This window comes from Ambystoma mexicanum, chromosome 6q (assembly GCF_040938575.1).
Source record: "Ambystoma mexicanum isolate Mex_15411 chromosome 6q, UKY_AmexF1_1, whole genome shotgun sequence".
Taxonomy (NCBI): Eukaryota; Metazoa; Chordata; class Amphibia; order Caudata; family Ambystomatidae; genus Ambystoma; species Ambystoma mexicanum.
Genome location: NC_090937.1, coordinates 1,283,656,270 through 1,283,675,506, shown reverse-complemented (window position 1 = coordinate 1,283,675,506; position 19,237 = coordinate 1,283,656,270).

Genomic DNA, 19,237 nt, shown 5'->3' with positions numbered 1-19,237 from the left:
GGGTGCTAAGCACAATTCACACTCCTACCATCCATTTCAGTACCAGGAACGTTCACGCTGAAATATGTGATGTATGATGTGCAAATAAACCAGCAGAGAGCCGCAGTTGGGCTCTGTCCAGTACCTATCAGAATAACAGCACCTTTTGAAGTATCAACACCTAAGAAAACCTGGACAGTAAGGTACCCATTGAAAAAACCATATTGACAAGTGAGACAGAATGACGATTGTCAGAATGTAATACCCGAAAGAAACTAAGAAGATACTGAAGGAAGATGAATGATGACATCATAAGAACCGGACTGACTCACATATAGAAGATATAACGACCTGAGACTGATGACAAACGAGATGCAACACCATGGATAAGTGACATCCGAAACCAAAAGTGAAAAAATTGATGTCAAGATGTCAGAAACCTATGCCATAAGCACGATGAAGATATTCAGTTAGTTTAAACGTGTACATATGTAAAGTAACCACAAGAAGCACAGAAATTGTGAGGCTTGCTTATGCTTAGTAGTAAGAGAGATTGCGGCAAGCGCCTCCTATACATATCTACCTCAAAAAGAGCACTTTATATAAGTATACGTCCACTACGCACAAGAGCAGAATCAAACAAAAGTCACTAAAGGTCTCAAGAGGAGAGTTTCACAGCAAACAAATCGAGAATTAAAGACAGAGAGAAACTCAGACGAAGGTAACCAAGACAAAAAGCCAAGGTCATATGGGCTGAAATAGACCAACAGTTGATACAATTAATGAGAAGAAGAACAGAGCATCCTGATCAGAAAGTTCAAGATAAGCCACAGATGGCAGACGATTAACAGAATTAAATCAATTACACAAAATTTCATGAAGGAAAGACCGATTTCACGGTGTCAAAATCATGTGACCAGACCAGCAGGAAGGGATGAAACTTTCACACCTACACATGGACCTTTGCCATGCCCAGACGTTTTAACTTTCGCAGACCTAGAAGCAGACTTTTCACAAAAGGTAGCAGGCGCTCCTCTCCAGAGAGAACATGGCATGATAACCTGTTCTGAGGTGAGAGTTTGCAGCACATGCTTTTTGCTCACTGCACCTTTCACAAATGGGAAATATTTCCCATTTGCATATCAGTCTTTGTCCCACCCACATGGGCAGTCCAGTACCGAAATGCTATGGCAATTCCTCTCTGAACAAGAGTACCGACAGCAAACTCATACACGTGTTTCAGCCTTGTTGGGCCTCATCAGTGAGGTGAAGCTGTGCCTCTCTGAGCACAGTGAGCAGGGAGACCACGTCTGGTTGCCCCCAGGTAACTTAGGATGACCAACCCCAAGTTCCTTACAAATATTTCACAAAAGGTAGCAGGCACTCCTCTCCAGAGAGAACATGGCATGATAACGTGTTCTGAGGTGAGAGTTTGCAGCACATGCTTTTTGCTCACTGCACTTTCACAGATGGGAAATATCCATTTGCATATCAGTCTTTGTCCCACCCACATGGGTAGTCCAGCACCGAAATGCTATGGAAATTCCTCTCTGAACAAGAGTACCGACAGCAACCCCATGCACGCGTTTCAGCCTTGTTGGGCCTCATCACTGAGGTGAAGCTATGCCTCCCTGAGCACAGTGAGCAGGGAGACCATGTCTGGTTGCCCCCAGGTAACTTAGGATGACCAACCCCAAGTTCCTTACAAATATTTCACAAAAGCAGACTTGAGGCCAACCACAAGGAAATAATTGACACATGACCACTGAGGTGATGATTGATTGTAACAATAATTGGAGGAAAGCTGGGGTGTAGACAAACTCCCTGCACCTGGCCGGCTGTTTTGCACGCTGCTAAGCGCAAGTGGAAAAGTATGTGTGGGGTTGATGCCAACCCAATCATAGTGGACCATGTAATCTAGGATCCTAAAGTTAGTCGAATGAGACATCGTACTTTTAGTGACGTTTACAGTAGCCATTTTGAAGGAAGGGTTTGGATGCCCCACCTGGCATTGTCTATCCAATCCGCTCTCCCCGTATATAGTGCCTATATTAAAGTTACCTTCCTAGAACCAATCAAGTTGCATGCTAAGTTTGAAAGAGTTACACATCAGTGATGATGGATTTTTTGTATAAATGTTATGTTTTTTCTGAAATTAATTGGAGTTGAAGCGAGATGGAAGATTGAGCGATTACTGATATTCATTAAAATCCCTGTTTTTTGTACTTGTCATTAAACAGACTACCTTTGCCAAACCATTGAGTTGTCATTATTGATTCGGTGCAAGAGTAAAAATCTGTATCGCCATCCATATCAAGGGTGCTGCTGCTCATCTTAAAGTGCTTTTGGAAACCCCCAGTCCTATGGGCCGGCTGGGGTCCATCGAGCACAGTGTTAATATGAAGAAGCTACTTTTACACATAAATACAGAAGAGGAATTAACTGCTTACAACTTGCTTAAAAATGCTTCACAATGCTTCAGAATGCACAAGTGGCTAAAAAGCCTTTGTAATGCATGAAGAATGGAAGTGCCCATCTGATGTATTCTTTGGGCTGTCTTTATAGTACACAAGAGGAGGCAGACACAAAGATCATTTCTCATGTCATCAATAACACAGAGAGAGGAGCTACAAAACTCTAAATATTTATGCAGGACACAGATGTTTTCATTCTTTCTTTAAGAAAGTACCCAACCCCCCTCCTGAATCTTACTCCATGCCTTCTTCAAAACATGGTATTCCTTTAACTAGGCTCTGCGAAAGTGTCTACATTACCTGCATTTCACATCTTGTATGGATCTGATTGCACAGGTACTTTGTCAGGGAACGATACAATTGAATTTTGGAAATAATTCGCTACAGTGGCTAAAGACACGTGTTTGGCACTAGGAACTCAAGAATAAATTACTGAACAGGTACAGGATAAATTGGAAACCGTAATTTGCCACATCTTTTAGCCCAGAATAAAAATAAACATGCAGAGTTGTGTTGGACTATGTTTTCTAAGAAACGGCCAAGATGAAAAACATTATTACCTAAAAACATGTGCTTTCATAAATGTAGTGAAGAAAGCCAGCTGCCTGGTCTATGTACAGAGACTCACTCATTGTTATGTATGTGTAGCAAAGGCCCATGTACACACTACTACATATGTACTACATATGTACTTACACCATTACCAAATATTGCCATGAAATGTTGCCATTGTGGGATACATTGACCCACTCCACAGTATTTCCCCACATCACCAAGCTGCATGTGTGCAGAAACAGCAAAATGGCTGTGCTGGCTCCTGTGAGCGCCATGGCCTCAAAACTGTGTTTAGCAGCAGCAAAAAGATGACTGAACCTTCTTGCCAAGCATACATTGGGCAGGATGGAACAAGGGGACACTCTGAAAGAGTGTGCCATTGTGTTCTGACATATACAAAAGGAAGAAAGTGAAAAGGCAGCACTGCTTTCCTGAAAACCCCAAAATCCTCATTGTAAAGGGAACTTTTTCACCTTTAAAAATGTTGCTTTGATGCTAATTCCATCTGTTCTTTCTTAAACCACTGTGATCAATAAGGCCCTGCCATGCCCAGGATATCTCATTGGGCTTCAGATAAATCAGGCATGATTTCTGGATGACAGGCCCTGTCAAATTAACTTTGAGAAAAATCAACAAGGAGCTTCACTTTTCCCCCCGCACTGGAAAACGCGTTAATTTCTTTACAAATGTATCAAAGCTCAGTAGTTCAAAAGAGACTCCAGCTATCTGAGCCATGTAAGTTTCAATGTCTCTGTGCTTCAGACAAAACCTCTGCACTCAGGAAAATAACCATGGCTGCAAGGTAATATTGGGAAGTCAGAAGATAAAGTCGAATGTGAAAGGAAATGCTAGCAGTTTTCACCACATGTGTAAAAATGGGTTTTGCAAAACTGAAGGAGAAAAATGCCCGTTTAAAAAGTAAACTGTTGAATGAAAGCCTGACTTATCTAGCAATGTGAAGAGGTTCTGTTGCTGGTGATAATACACAAATGGGCTATTTTATTCCACGGCCTTTTTTAAATTCAGGACCAAATATCAGAAAATAAAGGTTTTAAACTGCCTTGGCTGGATTTGGAAGCTGTCAAAAACAGGTTATTCCGTTTGGCAGAGTTAAAGATTTCCCCTGGGAAGGGAGCCACACCATAAACTCTCAGCAGAGACTAACACTGCACTGATAATTACTAGGTTGGAAAGAATTCAGGCTGGGCTGAACCCACTGACAATGGAACTCCCAGGGCCAGGAAGTTTGAAGAGGGGAAGGGGGCAATAAAACTTCAATCAAGCTGTAACCCCCCCACCTTGCTCTGGAGGAAGTGACAGTTGGGGGCTATGAAAGAGAAAATAAATGGTCCAGTGAGAAAGGATTGTCATTTGCTTCCAGAAACCATTTCATAAATAAACTTTAAAGACCTTTATCTCTGCAGTAAGACTTTGTAAAAATGTGAAAATGTTATATTTTAAATATGATTTTATGGGCTTCCATTGAAGACATAGTAGAATTCATTGACACCTTGGGAATAGAAATGGCAAACTTTTGTGGATTACAAGAAAAGCAACCATGTTGCAAATGCAAAGTTTTGTACATACATCCCTTATTGTCATCCACACCCATGTGTAAGGTTATAGAGTTTTGAGTAATGTAAATCCCATTGAAAAGCATGACAAACTGGTAGAAGCGCGAAAAAAGGTCTCGCAAAATGGAGGAATGGATTGCTATGTGCTGCATAAAATATGTAAATTGCTTATGTAAGTGTTTAGACGTTTCCCCTGTATGAAGGTGCCATTCAGGGCAAACATTGATTTTAAGTAAAGTAATTGTAGGAGGTTTTGGACATTGTAAAACTTACATCATAAATCTGACATCATTTTCTAGAAATCCAACCAGCTGAGAGCGAGGCAGAGACTATCACCCTTGTCCAATCCAGTTGTAAGAGGCTTGATTAGTTAAGCCTGCCCCAGTCATATACGTTGTTGATGTCACTATGCATTATAAATAAGAGTACCTGACAAGACTCTAGACACACACTCTTCCTGACGTTCCTGGACTGCGTTCCTGTTCCATCCATACAGATTCCACATCCAAGCCACAAGGCCAAAGCATTGCTGAACCTACTCCAGGGCCCACTGCAAAACCCAAGCAGTTCTGATCCTATTCCCAGCAAGGCCTCAATTCTGAAAAACCCACTAATCTCCCATTAAAAAAGGGAAAGATTTGGTATTATTTGGGAAGCATCCTGAACCAGCCTGGCTTGCTGCCCACTAACTGCATGCCCGCTGCCATCCTGCCATCCAGCTGACCTTTAGTATCCAGTGACCAGAATCGCCATTCCAGTCCTTCCCATCCGGTGACAAGAACTGCCAAGCTGTTTGCCAGGTGCGCTGCCGTGTAGTGACCAGAACCTCTTGACGGTACAAAAATCCAAAAACCAAAAGTAGACTGTGGGTATAAATCACCATCTCATAGAAATCCATAGTTTATCTTGTCTTGCCTTTATCCTTATTGCACTCTCTAAGTCCTCATATCGTTATCCTGATAACTTGTTGAAACTTTCAGACTCATTCTTGCTACCCTGCCCTTGATTTCTAGTGCTAGCGCCACATCTCTTTAGTAATTTTGTCTTGTGTAATCCTAACCCATTAGTCCTATTTCGAGTGATCAGACTGGTTTCCTCCAGGGTTGGGTGCTGGGGTGATAGGGTTGAAATCGCGGATCAACCCTGGATCTAACTGTGTTCATCTTTGGTGGCCTAGCCTGAATACTCTAGAGTAAAGTAAAACTGTTCTTGTCACAACTAATTTCCTTTCTTATTTCACAGCTTCATTTTACTCAAAAGCACACCTTTTTTATATCTTGTATAACTCATCCAATTTACCTGCTAGAGACTTACTTTCACTTCCAAAGTATCCCTGTTATATACCTCTATCCCTCAGCCCAAAAACCGTTTGGGTAATTTAAGGCGGGAATTGAAAAATGCAACTTTTACACGTGTCATTTTGCTGCAATCTATTTTAAACGTTCCACTCATTTTTGAGACTTTGCATTATTGTTTAATGAGAAATTATATTTGCTTCTAAGTTTTTAACACACATTAATTATTTATTGGTCCATTTCCGCGTGTCATTTCATAACATTACAAGGGGTTTAAAATCTATTTTTCTCTCTTATTTGGGTAAGGAAGGTCAGATTTGGATTCCGTTTCCTGTTTATTATTCCTGATTACCTGCTACTCTGTTTATCCACTCAGAACTGATTATTTGTGGGTTGAGGGAACATTGCAGAGCAAAATTCTAATTTGGGTGCTATCTTTCCTAAACCAAAAAGTGCTCCTATTCCGCTGTGCTGTGGATTTGTTGCACTAGAAGGTTAAACCCAGTGCATTGCTCACATTCCCATTGGAATTATCACCCCATTGGTGATTGTTGCCCCATATTAAAAGTTGTTTGATTACTTTGGAATTTTAAAATAAATAAATAAATATTGCATTTTACCAACCAGCCTGGTTCATGGTCCATTGTGACTAGGGGTATTTGAAAAGGGGTGTGATACGAGTTGTGTACCATCTCAAACTGAATCTGCATAAAATAAGGAGAAAAGCATCTCAGTTGTGCACTACATACTAGGCTGAGACCAAGGTGTGTGTCGCCTGATTGAAATCCTTAACTGAGTCTGGATTGGGTTTGGTTACCACCCGTGCAGTCTAACACAGTAGACTAACCTGCAAGGTAGTGCTCCTTTGTGTGGTTGTAATATTGGGTTACACTGTCCAAAGTGCCCCCAAAAACAAATACTCTAGGTATCAGGCCTGTGTCTAAAAGTTAAAGCTAAATCAACCCCAAAATAGACAAAAAGTCTGGCTACAAGAAATAATACAACAGGTCACCGCCACGAACCTGGATACATCGCAGGACGGTGGCCTATTACACCAAGCTTCGAGTGAATTATATATGACCTCAAAAATGTAAGAGGAGCAAATTAAAATGGACAGAATCATGGCCTACTTCAAATAAATTAAATCAAATTCAGGCTGAACTAAAAGTAGCAGGACAAGAGCCAAGAGTTGGAGGTACAATCCGGAAATTACATAAAAAAATTAAAAGAGGACTTTGTCCTCCAACAACAGAATAATCCAGACCAAGAGGCCCAATTAGACGCAGTAAGACTAGATTGTCAGGAAAAGGTTGACTCACTGGAAGAGAGTCAACAGAGGCTAACTCAACAATTAACCTATAACAGGGTCTGTTCAGGACAAATAACGATGTTGCAAGATCAGGTCGAAAGGTTGAAAGAGGAAAGTAATAAATTAATTGAGACACCACCACTCTGAAGCAGAATTCGATCAAGAGCGCCAGAAATGTAATACCATCAAGCAAAGGAAGACCTGGCTGAACAGAGAGGCACCCTAAATCAGGAGAAAGACACCCCATGCCAGGAAGTAAGCAAATTAAAAATAGAGTATGTCCCGGGAGGATAGCTCAGTGGCAGCGTGCGCGTCTTGGAAGCATAGACGACACGAAGCAACAACAGGTTCGATCCCCGGGTCCGCGCTTAGAAACCTCTGGGTGTTTAAGCGCGTTATAAATACGCAACTAAGACAAAAAAAAAACACACAATTACAAAAACAAACAATTCCTGTAACAGCGCCTCGATGCCTGCGGGCTGTGTCAGCGCTTTATAAATGTAAAAAAATAAAAATAAAAAATAAGAGTTAAAGGGAAGTGAATTATCCCTCCAGAAATGGAATGAACTCAAAACAGAGTATGGGAATCTACTGGAGCGTGCCAGGCAGGTAGAAGGTGCTCTAGAAGAGAGCACCCACACCAAAGATGCACAATCTCAGGAGGTGAGTCTCCTGCAACAGAAATTGTCTCACTATTCCCAAACAAAACAAGAAGCGCAGAGAGAGAATGAGGCCCTCTGTGAAAAGAATGATGGGCTCCACAAATAAGTGGCAGCACAAGAGCGGGTCATAGAGGCCAGTAAAGCCTTGATATCTGAGCAAAAGGCTAAGATCTTTGCTTACTATAAAGAAGTAGGACCTGAGAAGGAGACACTAGCAAGGTTGGAGAAAGAAGGTGCTAAATTTAATCCTAACTGGAGGGACCCTGGACAGGTAGAGAGGGACAAGGCAACCCCTGATCATAGCATAAGGACCTCTGTACTAAGGGTCTCAAACTCATTTAACACTTTGAACACTGCTGACTTCATGGCTTCCGGGTCACATGAGCCGGAAGCCATGAGGCCATCTGAATTTAATAGGCCAAGCATGATGGAACTGACAGGTCAGCGCCCCCCAGAAGGTGATGGACGGGCGTCCCTATATAGATAACCAAACATTAAGGCGGATGTCTCTGACAAGGAAGTCTCCTATGAGAGGAGAGCCAGGGAATTAGATCCACAGAAATACTACTTTCCAAGGGACCAGTTGGTTTAATTTGATGAAGAACCAAATGAAATGAGGCCCAAAAAGAGCATCCTGAAGACCTCTACCCAATTAGGGCAGTGGGGGAGATACTCTGCCAACCCTGGGAGCAGGGGAGAGTCAGAATACCACTCTCCTGAGCACCACAGGAATAGAGAAACTAGCCCCCTCCATTCTGCCAGCCCCTCCCAAGCTGCCAGAATCAGGGAGTGCCTAGATGATCATGGGGGGACCTCAAGCAGTAAAGTCTGAGTCAGAGGGCGAGTGGACTAAGCCAAAGAAAGCAAACAAACTCAAGAGAGTTATGACAAAAGACCCAATTAGGCAGATTAAGGCTATTAGGAGTTTCATAACCCCATACCATAAAAACACAAAATATTCTGTTTGGGAACACTTGGAACTCTATGAGCAGATGATGGACACTTTTCATCTGCAAAACAACCAGAACTGCATAGAGTATGTTAAATGGACCTTCTCCCCTGAGTACTCCAGCTTCTTTGCTGGACTGGAGGACCAGAGCCATTCAAGATGGTCCACCTACCGCGCGGCCATCTTGAAACAGTTTTCCGCCCACAGAAACCCCCAAGAGGCTCGCAAAGCGGCCTACAATCTGCAGTGCGGGGTGGATCAGGCCCCACGAGAATTTGTGCAGAAGCTCAAATGCACCTTTGCACAAACCACTAGTAGGGTGTGCATGGATAGCAGGGAGTTCATAACCATCTTCTTTCATGCACTCTCCAAGTATATCATGACCCAGCTGGTGAGGGATTTCCATGACAAAAGATCTCTGGACTGGGTCATAGAGCAGGCGACCTGCATTTATGAGGTCGAAAAACCTGCAGAAAATAAAAATCTTTCCAAAAACCCAAATCCAGCCAACACCCCTGCTGCTGCTAAGGTGGCAGAGGTGAAGGTTGCCCCCATTTTAGACCTAGAGATGGGGGGGACTAAAAATATACCTGCACAAAATCAGCACAATCAAAGACCCAGAAGGCGTTCAGGCCAATCACAAACAGGTGGCAGTCAGGGAGGTAATCCCACAAATGTGACCCCTATCTCCCCATATTATATCAGCCCCCGATACAAGGGCAACCGACCAATCCTGGGGAATGTATGGACTCCCCCAGCCCAAGGGGGGGATCCAATCAGGTAAGAACCACCCCGAGAAACTTCCCTCCTAACTTCCCCCAGGAGGGCAGTAATTCCCCAAATGCTGGGTTAACTTTCTTCCCCCAATACTCACAAAACCCCAACCTGCAGGACAACCCTCCTTTCATTCCGTGATTTCAGGAACCCAGACAACCCAATCCAGGAGAGGGGAGGCCCAGGGTGGAGGGTTACCAAAATTCACCATATCCAGGGTACTACGGGAGAAGGGATAGTTACCCTTCCCGTGATTCCCCCTTGAGTTGACCAGAGACCCCCGTACCAGCTGGAACGGGAGTCCCAACTGGAGCGCCAGGTCCAAAACCTAACCCAGGATCTCGGTCGCATGTTGAGGGCTCAACAGAACCCTCAAATGAATATGGCGGCTCAGAACCCCACAAACCAAGGGTCTGGCACCCCAGAACAATGACTGGGAGAGAACCCTGACAACTCACCAGTTCTAGGGGAAGAGGCACAGGGGGAAGGTGGGTGTAAAGCCCTACAGGAAGCTTCCTTCCTTACTCGTGAAAAGCCCCTGGACAACTAGGAACGGAAACAAAAATCTCCTGCCCCCTAAAAATCTGCAGCCCAAGGAACAGAGGGTAGATAGGAGAAATAAATAACTCAAAAAGGCCCATTTTGTGAAGGAAGTTAGTGTCCTCTAATTTAAAGGGGAAGAATGCTTAGAGTATTCTGGGAAAAAGATCTTCTCCTTCAGGGACTGGGGGACTCCTCCCAAAGAAAAATGGGTCCCAAGGGATTAAAATGAAGACTGGGTGGATATGACTAAGTCAGAATAGCCCATCCTTGAACCCCAGAATGAGCATCCAGGAAACCCAATAGTAACAGAGTGATCCCAAAACCTCACAAACCAATTCTATTGACTGCTTCCAAAAAGGGAGGGGGTCAGCCCAGAATCAGAAAAAGGGGAGCCCAAAACTCCCCAAATATCTGAATGTCAAATTTTTCTTTCCGATCCCCAAACTCCCACACAGAATTATGCCCAAACTACCCCACTGTCGGAGTCAAAAATAAGGAAATTGACCACACATCTTGCCCAAAATGCACATTACCTTTGCCCATTGTTGGAAAAAGAGGGTAGATGTTATGCCCCGGTCCAGGTGCAAGGGCAATGTACATTTCCAGCACTGGTGGACAATGGATCCAAAGCCACTCTTCTGTCAAGAAAGGCCTTTGATCAGCTAAATTCAGGAAGGGGGAAAGATACCAGATCCCTCTCACCCCTCTTCCTGGACAACTCCAAAACTTCGATGGGAAGGAAATTCCTGTCGACGGGACTGCGGATTTGGAAATAAAAATTAGGCAACATAAGGTGAAACACCCTGTCATAGTCGTGACTCCAGAGGGCAAGCCATGTCTGCTGGGGAATGACATCCTGCGTAGGTTGTCCCCCCTAATAGACTGTGTGAACAAGGTCCTCTCGACTCAGACTACCAGGCCATTAAAATTGAAACAGAGTGTCAACCATGTTAGTTTAAATGGCACATGCCACATGGTTGAACAAAAACCTGATCATATTGAGTTTAATTTCCAGAACAATCAAATACCTGACGTGACAGTAATTGCTGTAGGACAACAAACAGGTGATGAGCGCTCCTCTCCATTCCTGAAAATCAACCTTCCTTCCAGTCTCAAGTGGTATTCCACGCTGGAAGGAAATACTTTTAAATTTTATACTAATTCACAATCTAAAAATCCCAATTCCTTAGCCAAAAGTGATAAGAAACCAGCTCAGAGTTTAGCTGACATTCAGAAAATTAGAGAACAGTTGTTCATCCCTATTCAGTTAAATGAGGGGAAGGAATCTGTTATTGCCCAAGTGTGCGTGAACAACCGTAAGAGCTTCATCAGCGAAGCCAAGTTCCAAAAGCTACCAAAAGATCCAGCCATTCCCACATTTAAATTGGTCGATAAGTGGGAAATGGGCCTGGTAACTCCCAATTCCAAACATATCCTGCCTAGCAGGTGTATGCTCAAAATCTCTATAGGAAACAAAAGCATAGTACAAAATTGTTGGGTCGTGCGAGATGTACCTGCTGAATTCTATTTAGGCAGTGACATTCTCAATCGTTTTGCCATTAATTTGGATCTGATAAATTACAAAGCCTGGTCCCGACTAGGGGGTAATCCCATGGACTTTGAGGATTCAGAAAAAGCATTTCGGTCAGCCGAACTGCTGCCGTATGCAGTTGAAGTTCAAATTGGAGAGGAGGTCACCATCCCAGGATGGACACAACTATTCCCACTTGAATACAAAATTAAAAGAGGACAGAAACTGCAAAATCCTGATGCATATTTAAACCTCAATGCCGATCTCCAACAGCAGTGATCGGGACTAACCCCAACACCATTAGTCAATGTAGAACACAACACCATTCCTATATTGAAGGATAACAGCGACCTTAGGGGTATCACTCTGGGCGCAGGCACCATTATTGGAATGGCGGTTGATGACCAACATTTTTCCATGGATCTAGGTAATGAACTGGTAGGACCAATCCCCAATGATCGTTTTAACAGTGATAGTGACTTACCACCAGACAGGATTTTCACCCGGCAAGGGGGGAATTTCCTGGTGTACTTTTCCTACCCCTACATTGAGGAAGAGGTGACCTGCGACATCAGACAGGATGAGGTGATCTTCCAGGTCCACAAGGACTGTCTCTCCTACCTGAAACCCTCTGTCCAGATCAATACCCTAACCAGAGACCTCTCCACCCAGCTGGAGGAGGCCGCTGAGATAGCAAAACCGGAAGTTTTTCCAGGCTGCAGGCAAATGGTTGAGACTCCGGAGCAAAAGCAAAAGTTGAAACAGCTTTTCTTAGATTTTCAAGATCTCTTTGCGGTGGACTTGTATGACTGTGGTTGCACCAAAATCCATACAACAACAATTCCCACTGACCCTGGAATGACTCCAGTGTTTGTGACGCAATACCGCTTGCCTCTCGCATCCATGGAGTCGCTCACGGAAATCATCAAAAACCTTGAGTCCCGTGGGATAATTCATCCAGCCCACAGCTTTTTTAATAATCCGGTGCTGGGGATTTTAAAACCAAATGGCCAGTGGAGATTCTGTGCCGACCTTAGGGAGCTAAATAAACAAGTCCACATGTCCCGATGGCCTCTCCCCTACATTGACCAGGGGCTGGCCAAGATCCAGGGGTCAAAGGTATATACTGCCATTGACCTGACCAATGGGTACTGGACTGTTCCTGACAGTAGGGAGGATCAATACAAGCTGGCCTATACCTTCGGGGGCAGCAGTACACCAGGACCCGGACTCCCTTCAGATACATCAACTACGGCAACAAATTCAACATCTTCCTACATAAGGCCATGCCCAACTTGGGTGAAAAGGGTAACCTGGCCTATGTGGATGATGTCCTGATAAAAAGCCCAACTGTGGAGGAACACATAGTGGAAATCCGTTATGTTCTGACACAGTTGAGGGTTGCCGGAGCAACACTGTCCTTTCAAGAGGTGCAGTGGTGCAGAACCCATGTCAACTTTTTGGGGCATGAAATAACTCCTGAGGGTCTCTGTCCCCAGGAGAAGAAAGTGGAAACACTCCTAAAACCTAAAGACCCCACGACTCTGCATGAGCTAAGAAGCCTCCGTGGACTGACTAATTACAGTAGGAAGTTCATTGAGGATTACGCTTAGATCACAAGACCCCTGATCCATCTGTTAAAGGGGGGGTTTTGTGGGGTCCAGAACAAGCCAAGGCAGTAAAGCAACTCAAAAGAAGATTCTCACAAGTGCCTTGTCTCACTTACCCTGTCAGAAACAAGGAGTTCTTCTTGGAGACAGGGTTCTCGAATGCATGCTTGACAGCAGTGTTATATCAAAAGCATGACGAGGTCAATAAAGTCATCCCCTATGCAAGCAAGATTTTATCCTCTGTGGATGAAAAATTCAACGATTGTGAGAAGGCACTCCTAGCAATTGTGTGGGCATTGAAAAATTACCACCCGTTCATGCAGGGGGAACACATCATAGTGGAGACTCCACACCAGCCTTTACAATATCTCCAAAGTGAGAGAATGCGGCCCGGAAATGTGATTCATTCCCAAATTACTTACTCAATGCAAGGCTTTCCTGTGGAGGTCAGATATGGCCAAAGCAAGAAGAGTCCCCTCACGCAAGGTCTGGCTGACTTGCATGATTGTGCCAGAGAAAACTGTCTTGAGGACAAAAGTCTTAAAACCCAGGACAACATGGAGGTGTATCTGAATTCCCTGCACAAAGTCTATGAAGAAGACAAGTGTGAGGAAATGCCCACAGTTTATGTCGACGGGTGCTCCTACCATGTTGACAACAACAGGGAAAAGGAACTGGTGGCTGGCGTTGGGAATGCCTGGGTAAATGATGCCCCAGAACCCTCTGCTTGGCACAAAATCAGTCCCTGCAGTAGTCAGGTGGCCGAGTTGATGGCAGTTCATCAGGCCATCATCACTGCCATCCAACACGAACTCCACGAACTGGTCATAATCACTGACTCAGATTATGTCCGTAACGGGTTAGTGGAGCACCTGGTTAATTGGAAATCCAGTGGCATGCTATGTGCTAACAACAAACCGCTTAAACATGGCAAGCTTATCCAAAATATTGATGATCTGGTCCAAACCAGAGCCATCCAGTTGGAGCTCCTTGAGATCGAGTCCCTGTCGGGGGACATCCAGGTCACTGCTATCACTAGGTCCCAGATAAATGCTCACCATGAACTCTAAACTGCCCAATGGAATAAGGAGACCCCAGATGCTGATTTAATTACGACACAAAAATGGAATCCGATTATTGGTAAACTTTATCAACACATTGAAAACCCTAAGAACTTTCCCCTGACGGATACCGATTGCATTGGGAAGGAGGACCTCAGAGTGTTTATGAAATGTCCAAAAATGTTCTGAATCCAAGACAGTTTGTTGGTAAGGAGATACATATCTGACTGTGACCAGTGGGTGGTCCCTACCTCATTCCGAAGCCTGATGCTAAGTCACGCCCATGACACTGCCACAGCCGGTCATTGGGGGTTTCACACTACTTTATAAATCTTGCGAGAGGTTGCATAATGGCCACACATGGGGCAGGACCTTTGCCAATACTTGAAGGGGTATCTTCTGTGTGCACAATTTCAGCCAACATCACTCACACACCAAGCTCCCTCCAAAAGAGGGGGATGACACTGCCTTGGTCAGATTTACAAGTAGATTTCATCAGGCCTGTGATTGATCCTCTAGGGGGAACAAGTACATGTTAACCATAACATGTTTGTTTACCAAATGGTTGAAATGTCTCCCAGCCCCAAATTGCAAGGCAGAAACAGCAGCTGCCCTGAAGATCAATCACATCTTCTCGTGTTTTGGTCTACCCCAAAGGATTTAGTCAGACCGAGGTAGTCACTTCACCAGCTAAGTTATGACAAAGATGTGGGAGATACTTGGGGTGAAAAGGAAACTTCATATTGCATACCAGCGGTCCTCTAGTGGTGGCGTTGAGAGGTACAATAAAACCATTGTAAGCATTCCTTAAAAGTTTTTGACAGACTCTGTGCCAAGTTGGGACATCTGATTACTGCTTGTCCTGATGGCCATCATATCTACACCTTCTTCTGCAACTAAGATGTCTCCATTTGAGCTGGTAACTGGACGAAGGATGGTGCTACCTCAGCATTTGCTCTATAGAACTCAGGAGCAGACACTGATAAACGCCTCCACAACTCATCAGTATGTTGAGAATCTAAGGAAACACCTTCAACATGCTTTTGTATACGCTCAGCGGAATCTAGAAAGATCTGCAGATGGGATGAAGACTGGATACGATTTAAAAACAACCAAAAAGGAATATCAAGTAGTGGACAGGGTCTACTTGTACAATTTCCAAAGGAACCAGACCAAAGAGCGCACATTTTTGCCCAGTTGGCGCGGTCCTTTTGAAATTTTAGATAATATTTCACCTGTCGCCTACAGAGTCGTTACCCTAGGCACACTTTGCAACAAACTGAGGAGCCCACAGAAAATCAAATAGAAGATACATCTGAAACATGAGAATAAGAAAAAGAAGAACCAGAAGGAAACAGAGTTTTCAGTATAATTATGTAACAGGGAGTATGTTTCTTCATTATCAATTGCCATCATTGAATGCCTGCGTATCCCACTGCTGTCAACCCGATTGGAGGGAAGTTAGTGGGAAATGGGAGTAACCTGTTTGTGTTCTCTTTCATAGATTTGTACTGATTGCACCTTCAATACCAAGTAGGACCTCCTCGGGGACCTGCAAAGTAGAAAAGTCTGGGTATGTCACTCAACACTATAAAGGAATATCCAAGAAAAAGCTGGGGGTGTTGTTCCACGTTCCAACCAGAGACACGGAGAGGAGCGTGACGCACCGCTCTCTGATGGAAGAAGGACTCATACCTGACTGATCCTTCTTTGCCCCATTGAGGAATCCCACTTGCCCAATTCTTCGTCAACTTGGAATCGCAGAAGAAGTTGGGGGGGATATGTGGGATATATTGACCCACTCCACAGTATTTCCCCACATCACCAAGCCGCATTTGCACAGAAACAGCAAAATGGCTGCGCTGGCTCCTGTGAGCACCATGGCCTCAAAACTGAATTTTGCAGCAACAAAAAGATGACTGCACCTTCTTGCCAAGCATACATTGAGCAGGATGGAACAAGGGCACACACTGAAAGAGCGTGCCAGTGTTGTCTGACATATACAAAATGAAGAAAGTGAAAAGGCAGCACTGCTTTCCTGAAAACCCCAAAATCTCCATTGAAAAGGGAACTTTTTTACCTTTAAAAATGCTGCTTTGACGCTAATTCCATCTGTTTGTTTTTAAACCACTGTGATCAATAAAGCCCTGTCATGCCCAGGATATCTCGTTGGGCTTCAGCAAAACCAGGCATGATTTCTGGATGTGGTTGACAGGCCCTGTCAAATCAACTTTGAGAAAAATCAACAAGGAGCTTCACTTTTCCCGCACGGGAAAATACATTAATTTCTTTACAAATGTATCAAAGCTCAGTAGTTCAAAAGAGACTGCAGCTATCTGAGGTATGACAGTTTCAATGCATCTGTGCTTCAGACAAAACCCCTGCACTCAGGAAAATAACCATGGCTGCAAGGCAATATTGGGAAGTCAGATGGCAAAGTCGAATTCGAAAGGAAATTCTAGCAGTTTTCACCACATGTGTAAAAATGCACTTTACAAAACTAAAGGAGAAAAATGCCTGTTTAAAATGTAAACTGTTAAATGAAAGCCTGCCTTATCTAGCAATGTGAGGGGTTTTGTTGCTGGTGATAATACACACATGGGCTATTTTATTCGACAGGTTTGTTTTAATTGAAGACAAAATATCAGAAAATAAAGGTTTTAAACTGCATTGGCTGGATTTGCAAGCTGTCAGAAAAAGGGTTATTCCGGATGGCAGAGTTAAAGATTCCCACTAGGAAGGTAGCCACACCATAATCTCTCAGCAGAGACTAACACCCCACTGATAATTACTAAGTTGAAAAGAATTTAGGCTGGGCTGAACCCACTGACAATGGAACACTCCCAGGGCCAGGAAGTGTGAAGAGGGGAAGGGGGCAATAAACTTTCAATCAAGCTGTAATCCCCCACCTTGCTCTGGAGGAAGTGACAGTTGGTGGCTACGGAAGAGAAAAAAAATGGTCCAGTAAAAAAGGATTGCCATTTGCTTCCAGAGACCATTTCATAAATAAACTTTAAAGACTTTTATCTCTGCAGCAAGACTTTGTAAAAATGTGAAAATGTTATAGTTTAAATATGATTTTATGGGCTTTCATTGAAGACATGGTGGAATTCATTGACACCTTGGGAATAGAAATGGCAAAGTTTTGTGGATTACAAGAAAGCATCCATGTTGCAAATGCAAAGTTTTGTACATACATCCTTTATGATCATCCACACCCATGTGTAAAGTTATAGAATTTTGAGTAATGTAAATCCCATTGAAAAGCATGATAAACTGGTAAGAGGGCAAAACAAGGTCTCACAAACTGGAAGATTGGACTGCTATGTGCTGCATAAAATGTATACGCTGCTTATGTAAGTGTTTAAATGTTTCCACTGTATGAAGGTGCCATTTAGGGAAAAAATGGATTTTAAGTAAAGTAATTGTGGGAGGTATGGACATTGTAAAACTCACATTATAAATCTGACATCATTTTCTGGGAATCCAACCAGCTGAGAGTGAGGCAGAGACTATCACCCTTGTCCAATCCAGTTGTTAGAGGCATGTTTAGTTAAGCCTGCCCCATCCATATACTTTGATGATGTCACTATGCATTATAAATAAGAGTCCCTGACAAGACTCTAGACACACACTCTTCCGAACGTTCCTGCGCTGCGTTCCTGTTCCACCCATACAGATTCCACATTTGAACCACAAGGCCAAAGCATTGCTGAACCTACTCCAGGGCCCACTGCAAAACCCACGCAGTGCTGATCCTATTCCCAGCAAGGCCTCAATTCTGAAAAACCCACTAATCTCCCATTAATAAAGGGAAAGATGTGGTATTATTTGGGAAGCATTCTGAACCAGCCTGGCTTGCTGCCCACTAACTGCATGCCCGCTGCCATCCTGCCATCCAGCTGACATTTAGTATCCAGTGACCAGAATTGACATTCCAGTCCTTGCCATCCGGTGACCAGAACTGCCCAGCTGTTTTCCAGGCGCACTGCCGTGTAATGACCAGAACCTGTTGATGGTCCAAAAATCCCCAAACCAAAAGTGGACTGTGAGTATAAATCACCACCCCATAGAAATCTATAGTATATCTTGTCTTGCCTTTTTCCTTATTGCACTAAGTCCTCCTATCCTTATCCTGATAAGTTGTTGAAACTGTCAGACTCATTCTTGCAACCCTGCCCTTGATTTCTAGTGCTAGCGCCATATCTCTTTAGTAGTTTTGTCTTGTGTAATCCTAAACCATTAGTCATATTTAGATTGATCTGACTGGTTTCCGCCAGGGTTGGGTGTTGGGGTGACAGGGTTGAAATCGCTAATCAACCCTGGCTCTTACTGTGTCCATCTTTGGTGACCTAGCCTGAATACTGCAGTGTAAAGTAAAACTGTTCTTGTCACAACTTTCACTTATAGAGTATCCCTCTGATATACCTCTATCCCTCATCCCAAAATGAGTGTATTTCACCTGTTTTTATTAAAAACCGTTTGGGTCATTTAAGGTGGGAATTGAAAAATGCAACTTTTACACATGTCATTTTGCTGCAGTCTGTTTTAAGCGTTCCACACATTTTCGAACTGTATGCTTTTGGTAATCCATTCTTTGTGATTGTTAGTGTCTTTGCATTGTTGCTTTAGTGAGGAATTATATTTGCTTTCAAGGTTTTTAACACACATTCATTATTTATTGGTCCATTTCCTAGTGTCATTTCATAACATTACAAGGGGTTTAAAATCTGTGTTTCTCTCTTATTTGGGGAGGGAAGGTCAGATTTGGATTCCGTTTCCTGTTTCTTATTCCTGATTACCTGCTGCTTCTGTCAATCCAATTGATTATTTGTGGGTTGAGGAAACATTGCAGGGGGAAATTCTAACTTGGCTGCTATCTTTCCTAAACCAAAAAGAGCTCCTATTTTGCTATGCTGTG